This window comes from Stegostoma tigrinum, chromosome 31 (assembly GCF_030684315.1).
Source record: "Stegostoma tigrinum isolate sSteTig4 chromosome 31, sSteTig4.hap1, whole genome shotgun sequence".
In the NCBI taxonomy this organism is placed as follows: Eukaryota; Metazoa; Chordata; class Chondrichthyes; order Orectolobiformes; family Stegostomatidae; genus Stegostoma; species Stegostoma tigrinum.
In genome coordinates, this window is record NC_081384.1 from 11,558,571 (window position 1) to 11,572,136 (window position 13,566).

The following is a 13,566-nucleotide window of genomic DNA, read 5'->3' on the forward strand; positions in this document are numbered from 1 at the left end:
CCCAATGCCTTAATATTGAGGCGACACAGTAGCAGAGAAGGAAAGAAATGAAGGCAAATCCCCACAATATCCCAGTACCTTGAGGTACATCCTGCACCTTGTGCAGGCCAATAATCAGCCTGCTGAATCACATAAAGACCCAAGGCAGAACGTGTGACTACATAGTCACATCCTCATAACTAGCACTTTTCTCAAGACTGCCTCTTAATTTGCACTGCTCTAAACAAGCAATTTTTTTTAAATCTTACTTCTTAATAATATTTCCTCAAACCCTAAAGGATCTTGGTCAATACACATTTTCTCTTCTCTAAACCCTTCATTTAACTTTCTATCCAATACTGCAAGCAGTATTCTAGCTACAGTCTTTACCAGGTTCATTTATAGTCTCATCATTGGCTCTTCAATTTTATATTTTATGCATCATGAGAAAACTGAGAATCAGGCTAAAGTTTTTCTAAGGTAAATAAACAGCCTCTTCAAGTTTATACACATTTTCCTATCTAATGAGACAGCAGATAAGATCAAACTGTTCCCACTCGTTCTAAGGTTGTCACCCAAGTAAATTCCACACAATCGACTGTACTCTTCAGAACTGGATCTGGCAACACCTCTAACTTTACAGATAAACAAATATACTGCATTCAGAAGGAAATCTGCTTCAGAGATTCCATTCTATTTCTCTGTTTATTATCTCTCTGTCCCAACCAGTAAATGGGATTAAAATCTCCTAGATTAATAATTTTGTATACTTCATGTATCTAATTTGAATACAAATTGTCCACTCAGCTTTCTATCCACAATACAATTCCACAAATTCAACAATAAGACAATATGTGAGCTCTAAACATATGTCATGTTGTACACCCTTCTTGTTGATATAGTTCATTTTATAGCATTGTCTGTTGTCTTTCAGATAATGAAATATATGAATATATTGCTTTTCCATACTTGCAGAGTTTGAAGCCAGGCTTCTGGTAATGTATTTCGTGTTTTTATTTTGATGATTTTCCAGCATAGTAAGTGCTCCAGTTTCCAAAGTACATTTCCCATTCTACTCAATGTCATTAAAACACTAACAATTTTTATAATATCACTCTAATTCCCATTTTTCTTTGATTAAGCCACACAACTCCCTTGACTTTAGCCCTTTCTGTTTATCAAAGATCCATTTGGTTGTGTTCCTGTATTATATATAATGTTTTGCTGAACTGCTCTATTTTTCTCCTCACAATTAGATGATCCCGGTTGTTGTATTTTCATAGATTTGTGTACTTAATTTAAAAACTTCACTTTTTGTTATTTAATTGAGGCCCCATGAACTGGAATTCCTCTTCTGTACTGCACTTTATTGGTTTAAAGCATCCACATATATAAAAAAAGTGCTATTTTTCCCCGTATTTCACACATATAGGCATTTAGTTATTTTTCTGATTGCCTGTCTTCCTCAAATCTGCAGATGTAATTTTGATTTGACCACATGCAAAGTCTATTCCTCACTTTTTTAAAATCTAAATTCAACTTCTAGGTCTGATAATATGTAGTTCTGATTACTTGTTGTGACGAGAGGAAAATTAGCTCAAAAGAGGTATTCTACCTGCTATACTTCCTTGGGCCAGATGACTTCTTGGATCCAGTGAAGCATGAGGGTCACTGAACCAGAAATGTTAACTCTGCTTTCTCTCCAGAGACACTGCTGGACCTGCCACATTTTCCAGAAATTTGTGTTCTTGTTTCTGATTCCCAGCATCTCAGTTCTTTCGGTTGTTTTGTAGCATTCCTGATGCTGTTTTAGTTCCAGTCAACTAATAAGGGATTAGCGTGTGACTTACAACCACTTTTCTCCCAAGATATTTTACTCTTTACACTACTTCATAAGACACCATACTAATACATTTTCAGGAATAAATCTGAACAACTTTGATTTTACTTTAAATCCACATGATTCTGTGTCAAGTTGCCAATGGATTTATGAATTGTGAAAACTTCAAAATCTATAAACACAGCATAAAAATCTAACTCTAGTTGTGTCCTCAAATAAATAAATAAATGTATGAATATTGGCTACACAGAATAAAAAAAGGAAAAGATCCAGGACACAAAATTAATTCAAGGTTGTAAGGCTAGTCAAGCACTGTAATGCTTTGTACTGCAATGTAGGCTAATCAGTGCTAATAATCTTATGGGCCCCTACTGTGCAAGGCTAGCCAGATAGAATTGAATGCCAGGTCATTAGCACAAGTTGAAAACAGTCAAATGTTATACACAGCTGAAGATCATAAGGCCATAGCAAACTATGTGTCTAGACAAGCCTGAACACAATTAAAACTACAGTATGTTTGAAGGTCGGGGCAGAGTAATGGGTTAGACTTTGGTCTGTCAACCCTTGGGCTTGGGACAAACTTAGATATAGGGATTTTGCACGAAATTAGTTTAAACAATGTCAATCAACTGAAATCTGCTTAGGTGCCTCACTATTTCAGCAATATTTTGCAATTTTTTCAGCAGGACAACAGGATGTCTGGTGTCACAAGTATTATAGAGTCAGAAGTCACACGACACCAGGGTACAGTCCAACAGGTTTATGTGAAATTACAAGCTTTTGGAGCACAGTCCCTTTATCAGGCTTCACTCCTGTTCAACACTGGCACTTCCACATCGCAAGTATTATATTGAGAGGTGTGCTGTCTGTCGAGATGGAGGATTTAAGGATTTGAAAATTTTATCAGTAGTCAGACCAATAACTAATTCAAAATAATTGACCTTGACAAATTAAAAATGTTCCATTTCCCACTAATAACGTCCACCTTCACTTTAATGAGCCCAATTCATAATGAAGAAAGTGGAGGGGGAATTGTTGGTATGTTTTGATTTTTGACTGAATGGGCTGGAATGGATTTTAAAAAATGAAGCTGAGATGAGATGACAATCTCATTAAAGGACAGATGAAGAAAACAATCTCCACCTCTAATAGATAAATGCATTGTCTTAACACAGAATTGGAACCACAAGAAGTTGTTACATTTTGTTGCCCTTCTTTCCTTTAAAACCAATACAGTCCTCCCTCATTTTAACTTAATAAGCAAGTGCGTTGGTACAAATAAATTTAACAGATTTGTAATCTTTATCCACAAATAATGGTTTATGCTGTTTTAAAATATGTTTCCTTTTAAAAATGTTACTTTCTCACTTTACAGCTGTACAAATGTCAGCAACTATTCAGTGGCTAAAACATTTTTCACCACTTATTGTTTGACAATAGCTCCTGCAATTGAGCTGCTATACGAAAAGAAACCAAAACCCAATGCATTCCAAATTATTGCAGCCTACAAAAATGCACTGTTCTGACCAAACAGCTTTGGCAAAGACCCCAGCGGTGCAATTGAACTACACACAATTCAAAATAAAAAACAAAAATGTTTGTAATGACCAGAAGCTACTTTTGAATTTAAGTGCGAGTTATTCAAATATATCAAGCACAAGCAACTATTTCAGTCATATTCAACTCCATTCTACAAATAAAGAAAGCTGGTGCTAGGAGTATTGCCTCTGCACATGGAAGCCAACCACTTTCCAGCCTTTGTTGTTAAGGGAGAGAACATCACAGGTGGGAAACTGCAGATGCAAAATGCCTAACCCTTTGTCTTTAGTTTTCGCTGTGGACATGTTAGGCCGGTTAGTTCACTCAGTTCACAAGAATGTAACGAAAAAACATAATTATGTAAACTAATGTCAATTGTAAACTGAGTGATAATGAGAACTGCAGATGCTGGAGAATCCAAGATAACAAAGTGTGGAGCTGGATGAACACAGCAGGCCAAGCAGCATCTCAGCTCTCTGATGAAGGGTCTAGACCCGAAACGTCAGCTTTTGTGCTCCCAAGACGCTGCTTGGCCTGCTGTGTTCATCCAGCTCCACACTTGGTTATCATCAATTGTAAACTACACAGTTCAATACAGAGATTAGAAGCTATTCATTATTCCTTTGCTTCAAAAATTCAGCTTGGCATTACATCTATTACAATATACACGTTATATTTCTACAATTTATTTGCTTTATTAATTTTTGATTCATGCACTTTGGTAATTAAAGCCCAATATGTTTATTTTATTACAGGCAAGAAAGATTCTCTTGAGACAGAGGTTAGAACTAGTATTCAAAGCAATTCTGAATAAAAGTTCTGCATTGTTGTTTTAGGTATGCTCCTAACATCCATGCAGATTTGTACCATTAAGGATATCTTCACGTACAAGACAGCTAAACACTCACCAGTCAGAGCAGTCCATATATGGCAGCCGAACAAAGTAAACTGAAGCAAAGGATCAGAAATGCAACAGTCTCTGGTAATTCTTCCAAGAGGACCTAACAGGAGATATAACAAACAAACAGTGAATGCTGGGGAAACTCAGCAGGTCTGACAGCATATGTAGAGAAAGCCAGTTAACTTTCCTAGTCCAGTGTGACATTTCTCCAGCATTTGCTGTTTTGCCTTCAGATTTCCAACATCGGCAGTATTTTTCTTTATTTGAGACTCTATTCATATGTTGAATATTGGCAGGTAATACACAACGAGGGGAATCATAGTCCAGCCCAACATCTACATATCCACTTCCAGCAAAAGCCCATGGATCATGATCAGGAGCAGGAACCCAAGTTGAATTTCCTCTAATCAAAGACAGTGAGGCAACTTTAAGGACTACATTTCCGTCCTAGCTAAGACTAGCAATTTTATGGCAAAAAAATGAAGTCTAGTTTGGCCTGAATGGCTAAGTTGTAAAAACACTAAGGAAGTACGCTTCCTTTGCATCAGATTTCTCCATTTCCAGTATTTCCTCAAGCTTCGGTGTACATCTGTTGGAACTGATACCATTGAAATGAGAAGCCGCCATCATTGCACTTATTTGTAGGCTCTGCATCCAAAACATCCTAAAATATTTTAGAGGTGCACTGCATTAAAGATTTGACAGGTAAATAAAAGTAGTGCAATTTTAACTTAAATATGACATGCTTGATGAACATTTCTTTCTCACAGCACACTTTATCAAACAGAACTGTGCCCAAATAATCACAACTAGATACAACCGAAGATGGTGAACGAAATAGAAATCTTATTTGAAATGCTTAGTGGTTACGTTGAACTTAATGCATTTTTAAAAAATATAAAATGTTTGCCTCACTTGAAAGCTTGGAATAAACAATATACTTCACCATTTAATACTGGCAATTCTGGTAATGTTATTTATCTCTTTATGGTAGTTGAACAGCACAAGTATTTGAAGTCAATATTTCAGTTATCATAAACCTCAAATGAATTATGAAATAATGACCACTATATTTTCTCACTTTTGGAAAAAAACACCATTTCTGTTTGTTTCCTGTCTGCTGGTCCAGCGAAAGCATTTTTAAAAATCAGCTCATTTAGTCCCTGTGGCAGTGGCATATACAGCACAAAATCCAAGAGGTATTTCTGTCTATGATAAAGCTGGAGATTTTCTATTATTAGTTGTTGTGCCTTTAGCTGAACAGTAGCTGAATATATTAGAATTACCACCCCAGCCACCTTGTCTTTACATCCATTTCTTCCCTTTTAAGATACTCCTTAAAACTTACCTCTTTTGGTCACCTCCTAACACCTTATTTTTGGATTGACATCTACTTAATTTCAGGTTATTCCCTTATGATGTACCTTACATTGTTCTTCCACATAAAGATGCTGAATAAATAGAAGTTGCTGTTGTTCTCATGTAAAGAACAATGGAAATTTTTGTCAACTTACTGGCATCCTGACACCATTGCTACCTTCACGGAAAATAACCTGGCTTAAAGCATGTCACTGTAATGAACACATTCGTAATTCCTCAAATGGGGAACAAACCAGTCTCATGCTTTGCTTTCACATTCACTGTAGGTTTTTTTTTACAGACTTTATCCTGGCCTATTGTGCTACGCCTATTCCCATCACATACATCAAGGCTATTCTTGCTCCTCGCAACCAACCTAATATTGACGTTTCATCAACTTGCTCTCATACAGAGCATTTAAAAAAATAATTCAAAGGGAAACTGGCACAAAGTTGTAAGACTTTTAGTCCTACTGTTAATACAGCAGATTATTTTCTTAATCAATGTTCCCGAATCAACTTTCATAAAATACAATACATACACACAATGAAACTCATCAGACTTAAACTTTCTTTTCCATAGCACAAATTGTATATCAGTCAAGAGCATGATAGTGCAATGATGCAGCCATCTAGCACGCCACAGGAGATGGTGACTTTGTCCACAATTTCCTCATATAATAAACTACTGGCCTCAACAATGACATATTACACAAGTGACAACTTTTCAAAAGTGGAGAATAACAGGTTGGCTTCTCATGGATGAGTTCCACTCAGTAAAGAGAGCAACAGAAAGGGAAATAAGACATTACGAATAGGTCATTCAGCCCTCAAAGCTGCTCCACTATTTAATAAGATCAAATTACACATGAGAACATGTCCTATGGACATAATGTCATTTTACTTTGCTTTCATACAAGCTTTAAATATCAATGTTCTGTCATAAAAAAAATCAACAATGCTGATGATCATCAAGCCTTCCAAAACTGCACACCCTGCAGATGAAGTCTGTGATCCTTGACTGTTGACAGGATCATTTGTTAAATAAAGGTGCAAAATGCTCACTGTTGCATTTTCTAATTTAGTGAAACAAACTCTTGTTCTTGTAAAGCACTTGAAAACTCAGAGTCACCTTGTGAGTCAAATGTTTATAAATAAAATAACAGAAACAGGGACAGAAAAGATTCCGTGCCACCTTTATGAAGAACAGCCTGGGAACTTTCCTCAGCGTCCTAGAAAATGTTGCTCAATCAAAATTAGCAACTAATTCTTTATGGTTCATGATCCTGACCTGTTGCCTATGCTGATGCCCTCCACATATCAAGGTTAGTCTTAGTCATCACAACTGATCTAATACTATAGTTTCAACAACTTGCTCTCCTAACTAGATCATAACCTTCTCATGACTAATATGATAGTCTCATTGCCAATCTTGGAAGCTTGCTGCACACAAATTGGCTGCCTCACTTCTTACACTGCATCGGTGGTATCACTTAAAAAAGGACTTTTATAAATTGTAAGCACATATGCATGCCATGAGGCTGTAGAATATGTCTTTCTTAACACTTTGTGCATAATTTCTTATACTTGAATTTTATTGTGTTGTCTTCTTTGATGCTCTTCCATTGAGCAAACAAGGCAGCCTGCATTCCTCTATACATCTAAAGATTACTACCATACAAGATGGTTTCACTCCCCACCTCTGAAGCCAGTCTTTTTGACAAATAAATGGCATTAAATTGTCCCTCTGAGGGCATTACTGTCACTGGCCTCAGTCCAACCATTCAGGCCAGCAGTGCAGTCTTCACATTACTGTTCAATGTGAGCCTACACCTAACATTAGCAAAGATTTACAACCAGAAACCTAAAGCTGCAGTTTCATTTTGCAACTAGCTGCATATGCACCATTGTTTTTAAACTGCAACTGTAATTTTAAACAACTGTGAATGCACAATCACAACTTATAAATAGAGCAATTTCGGAGCACTAAGAGACAATTTGTACTGGAGGCCACATCAAAGCTAGCCTGCTACATAAATTGCGTATTATGAATCAGACAGCCTAAAGCAATCATTTATAGCTGATACTCAAGACTGTGGCAATGAATTACTATCTATGCAATAACAGCAATAGTATTGGAAAGGCATGTTACAATCTGATTTCAATAAGGCATATCTCATTTATACTTTGAAAGAACAATCCCAATTTTTACTTTCTCCACTAAAAATAACTCTCTAACCACATATATCAGAAGTGCTTCAACCACATATTTGCACATTCTGAAGCCAGTTGTGACAAGTTACAAAGGCACTTTATCAAACAACATGTAGTAATTGCTTCCTTTAGATGACAGTATTTCACTAAAGGGACAAAGATGAGCTTTTCAGCAGCTTCAAGTCTTTTCTAAATGACCAGCTTGGAGCACCCAAGGAGAAAAATGTCAATGTCTGCAGCCTCTGACCAAGGCTGTGTAAATCTTCCACACCGCATTGACCAGACAATGGGAGCAGCACTGATTAATGGGCCATTATTCTTAATTTAAAAGCTGGGAATGAGATCTACCTATACAGTTACTGATAGGTCTCATAAAAAAGGGACCGTCAGATCCCGATCTCTGGCAATGCCTAACCAAAGATAACAGGACAAAACAAAAATACTGCGCCCTATAACCAGTCCATCCCAGCAACCCGTTCCACTAATTATGAAACAACATTCTCCCCACCAAAAAAAAGCCATATATCAAGTGGCCTTCTTGGACAATGTAAGCTGCAAGGCAAAGAGATGGTTTGAGAGCACAGATAATAGGATCAAACGAGGCACAGTTTACAGCCAGCATCAAATAAATCACTGCTGACAGGCTTTCTCATTAACAGAATTAAGAAAAACAGTAATTTCACTGGACTTCATCCATCATCATGCTGTATTTCCAACTGAAAGATAAGGTGCACACTTTTAACTAAACTTCTCTCAGGGTATTTTCATTCGGAATTGTGAATGATTCAGTCAAACAGCATACTTACATGGAAGAGGAGATGGAAATAAGTGTGGGGGATGGTGGGAAAGGATGATGGTAACTTAGTCAGAGCACAGCAGCTTGGAGTAGATTGAAATAACAGACTGTATCTCATATCTGAGCCCAACCTGTTAGTGGAAGAGAGGTATATTAGATCATTAAGGGAACAGTATTAATAAAAGTAGAATATTACTTTAAGTTAAATCATGAGTGTTGTACACAGGTTTGTGTGAGAAAATTCTGCATATAGAAAGAGTGATCAATGTGAGGAATTGACTTCTGAACAAAATAGTAAAAGTTCAAACACTGGAATTATTTTTTAAAACTCTGATGCAATATATTAATGATTTTAGGATCCTTTTGGATGATAAACTGAGATTGTCTAAAAGGCTTTCCTGATCAGTAATTACCTTACGATGTGGGAGATGGCAGCAAATTAAGATTGGTCTTATGGCCTGCAAAGAGCATTCGGCACCACAAAAGAAATCTGCGGTGTTTACAGCAACCTATAAGATGGACTATCAACTTATTAAGATGGACTATCATGAAGTTACTTTAAACATAATACATTTTCTTGCATACAAGTGGATCACTGTACAGGATAAACTCTGGCTGAGATGAAAGAACATTTTACTCTGCAAAATTTAAAGCAAAACTGACAAATGCTGAAGCAAGATATTTTGCTCATTCAGAGGGGCATTTTCTCTGAATATGTTGAGAGCATATCTATAAAAGACTGCCTCATTCAAATGGATGGAATGAATGCAATTCACTCAATTGGAATTTCTATCAATCAGCAATCTAACTAAGTGTGCATTGGTTACAGTGGCATGGAGGCCAAAAGACCTTGTGGCCTCAGAAAGGTGGGAGTTAAATGGATAGGAAAATTAGACTGATTAAAAGGGAGAAAGATAAGGTAAACTGCTCTCATTCACTCAATCATAATTAGGATTAAACTTCTTCTGAATTTTCACTATGTTAATTGTTTGGTATTTAGTTTCACAGTGGTATGGTAACTTAGCACTTAACAGGCTGACGTTACAGAACAACAATCACAAGTTTAAGTTCCTGTGTTGCAAGATTTTTAAGTCACTTTTATATTAACTCAAAAATCCCCCATGGGATTTCTCATAATAACATGGGAGAAATTATTTCATAACTTAAGGAACATTATACTATTTAAGAACATTATTCTGCTGCTGAAGTGGAGTGATATTCTCATTTGTGAAAAAAGGTACACGCTAATCAATTGTGATGGTTATTCTCGGAATGTGTTAATGCACAACATAAGAGCAAGTTCTTTTCTTTTTAGTCAGAATTACACTTTGCTCCAATGACCCTATTTGTGAAATTCCTGTGGAGATGTCACATGACCAGGACATATCCTACAGTAATGTCTCCAACCAGAGCTGGCAGTGCCCTGCCCCAGGAGTGAGAAGTTAATTTCTCTCCAAGGAATATGAGGTTTCCAGAGACAGAGACACAAATATCCCCTACAAACAAAACACTGTCTCAATTAGAGGGGCAATTTAATTGACAAGGGATTTGAACATCATCAAGATCTCACAGGGAAGTGACACCCTAATGTTTGAATACACTAGAACACAGAAATGATTAAAAGAAACAGTTGTAGCACGTAGAAAAAAATCCCAAGCTTCACTCCAATGTCAGCATGAGAAATGTGTTCTTTTAAGGAGGAAAGAAAGTCAAAGGTGATGAGGGCAGGAATTCCTTTAAAGGCTCACCAGAGAGATGAATTTTGTTGCTGAAAATTATCAGAGCTATAAATACAAGATATTGACAAGAACCTCAAAGAGGGAATTCAGGAGAAATTTCTTTTCCCCAGAATGTGATTAGAATGCAAATGGTGTTGAGGCAAATGATTTGGATGCATTTAACGGTAATCTAGACAAGACATGACTGAGAAAAGACAAGAGGTTCTATTGTTATGGTTAAATGAGGAGGGGATATGAAGAGGCTCATGCAGAACATCAACACCAATATTACCAATTGGGTCAAATGGTTTAATTCTGTGTTGTACATAGAATGCAATTGCTACTGCTGAGGAAATTGTAAAGATTAGCAGTTGCTTGTAAATTTCTTACATGAGATTGGAGAAAACAGCAAAACAAGCCACCAGAAAAAACACTTGTAAGATGTTAATTGTGCACTTTTGTATACATGTACCAAATTGGTTATGAAGGGTTACTATTTACTGATACTATGGAAGCTTCATCTATCTGGTGCTCTCAGTAGGTATCCAAAGGGTGCACAGATCAGAAACAGCATGACACTCATGTATAATGTAAGACAGTTTTAAACATGGTATACTTACTACAAAAAACTGTCATGTTTTGCCTGGTAGATCTTTCTAAGCAACGTTCATGGTGAGTCAACCATGATTAATGTTTCATTGTAATAAAGTTGTGCTGTATGAAATTGACAGCAAAGTACACAAATCCAGTGATATAAATGCACAAACGTTATGCCAAAAAGAGAAAATAATTTATTTTGTCTGCACCTTTTGGCTACATCTGTAAGTAGCAGTAATTTTCAAAATTTTAATTTAATCAAATATTGCAGTTTTCATTTGTTTGCATCAGCTACACTCCCTGAAATGAAAAACTTTGCACTCAGGAAAGTTCAGACTAGCTTGGTTTTGAAATTATTTAAAGAAAGTAAACTCAATTGCAGTTGTAGCTTCAGGAGATACATACTCGATTCAGGCAAATAAATTAATCTTTATGTAATAAAGTTTTTGACTTTCCAGCAAAAACAAGAAAGGGCAGCTCCAGCATTTATCATTCTCACTGTACACTCTCAGCCAGTTCTTCTCTCAATGATATTTGCAAACAATTTTCACAAAAATATTTCTGATCTGGAGTCACTTTTCAATGGGGGTTTTCATTAGATGTGTTATGTAGTCTGAAGAAAAGCATGCTACAATTTCTGGCAATGAGACAATCCTACTCACGTACAAAGGAAAATCTTACTGCACATATGCAGTCTGTAATCATATAAAAATTATAGGTAAACCTCATCTATTGCCAGACAGCAGAGCAACAGTTTTGTGAAAATGGTCAACCCCAAAGTTAAGCTTTTCAAAGAGGTTAAGAGATTAACAAAAGCAGTCAGAGGCATGAAAAACAACCATATAGTTCAGTTTAATGAAGCTATTATGAATATGTAACTTATGACTTCAACAATATGTTATAAATCTTGTTTTCAGCATTCAAATTATCAGAAGTAAAAATGCTGGTGAAGAAAGTATGTTGGTTTCCTTCATTGTTCCTGCTCTTTTACTCAATTAAAAATCTTAAACTATTGCACATTTAGGCTTATTCATTGTAGATGAACCATCAAAAAGTGATGCAAATATTGAGAGGTTCCCTAGCATGACAAAACAGAAAATGCTCAGGGAGACATGTCAGCCCACTATGTCTATGTTAGCTCTTTGAAATCTTGAAATACCATATTACAGGCAGCTCAGCAGTTAGTGCTGGTGCCTCACAGCACCAGGTACCCAGGTTCAATACCACCCTCACACAACTGTCCATGTGGAGTCTGTACATTGTCCTTGTGTCTGCATGGACTTCCTCCAGGTGCTCCAGTTTCCTACCACAGTCCAAAGGTGTACAGGTTACATAGACTGACCCAGCTAAATTGCCTATAATGTCCAGGAGTGTGTCAGCTAGACAGATTAGCCATGGGGAAAACACAGAGTCGCCAGGACAGAGGAGGGGGTTGAGAGTGAGTGGGATGCTCTCCAGATGGTCAGTGTAGACTCAAAAGGCTGAACAGCTTGCTTTCTATGATTCTATATACAAATTCAATTTAGTTTATTCATAGAAATGAACAAACTAAGAGGGTCTTGGCTAAAACTATGAGCACAAAGTTCTGCTCAAATTATTCCCATCAGGGAAGGGATCTTACAAATCATAGTACAATCATGTTTGATTCTTCCAAGATAGGTTAGGTCACAGTGTACTTCCAAAATAGAAATATCCTAGGTGACTACTGAGTCAAAACAATATCTTTTTACATATGGAGGTTACCAATTGTTTATCTTGCCCAAAAACCCATTCTTCCAATCTGCAATTGACAACTGACTGCTTGCAGGTATTCAGCAACACAGAACAAGTATTCAACTAGTGACTGCATCATAGCTGAGTCCAATTTAATCATATTCAAACTCAATGTCGAGAAGTGCACAATTTACAGCTGGTATGCATGCCCAGCCAATTTTTCTGCCTCTAGATCTTGAGATCTTAAAACCAATTTTAATGTAGATACTTCTAGCCAATCTGTTCAGATGTTATGATACACATCTGGAGCAGGTGGGAATTGAACCCAGGCCTCCTGATGTATGCTTTGAATAGTTAACCTGGAACATGGACAGTAAAAGCTCAGACTTTCTGATCTGCCTAACCCAGCTGCATGCTAGTTTTATTAGCTTGCCATTTGATACCCATGGCTGAGGTTCTCTTGAACCACAGTATTTCTGCAGGCCTTAAATGGTTCCTTAATTCTGTTACAAAAGGACCAATGCTCTATGACAAGCTTAATTGTTCAGGAGAAACAAGATTATATTCCCAACAAGTGATTAATTACTTCAGGTAATACTGTAATGTATCATTGGAAACTGCATAACAAAATCCCCTAGGAAACAGATTACAATGATAATTGCACATTTTTCAACAGCAATATCAGTGTCTACATTAAGGCAAGACAACCCCAACACCAAACCGCATACATTACTCCATTTATTCACATAAACATCCCTAAAACTTCCTCAGTGGATGAGCCACTCTGAGGACAATGGGAAACGCTGTCATTGATACAGCAAGCTCAGTGAAATGTGTTTATTGTGACACTGATTACTTGAAAAAGAGATCTTTAGTTTTGGGCTGTTTTTCATCCAAAATCAGCCAAATAA

General features: G+C 36.8%; 1 protein-coding gene across 3 annotated transcripts in view; it reads right to left on the reverse strand.

Annotated features, from left to right (window-relative positions):
* Window positions 1–13,566, reverse strand: part of raraa (retinoic acid receptor, alpha a) — a 530,677-nt gene that overhangs the window by 406,358 nt on the left and 110,753 nt on the right. Inside the window, exon 3 of one of the 3 annotated variants that reach the window (XM_048560465.2) lies at window positions 4,267–4,359. The exons of the other annotated variants lie outside the window; for them this stretch is intronic. The gene's annotated coding sequence lies outside the window, so the exon portion shown is untranslated. The remainder of the gene's footprint in view (window positions 1–4,266; window positions 4,360–13,566) is intronic. 3 annotated transcript variants of the gene reach the window in all.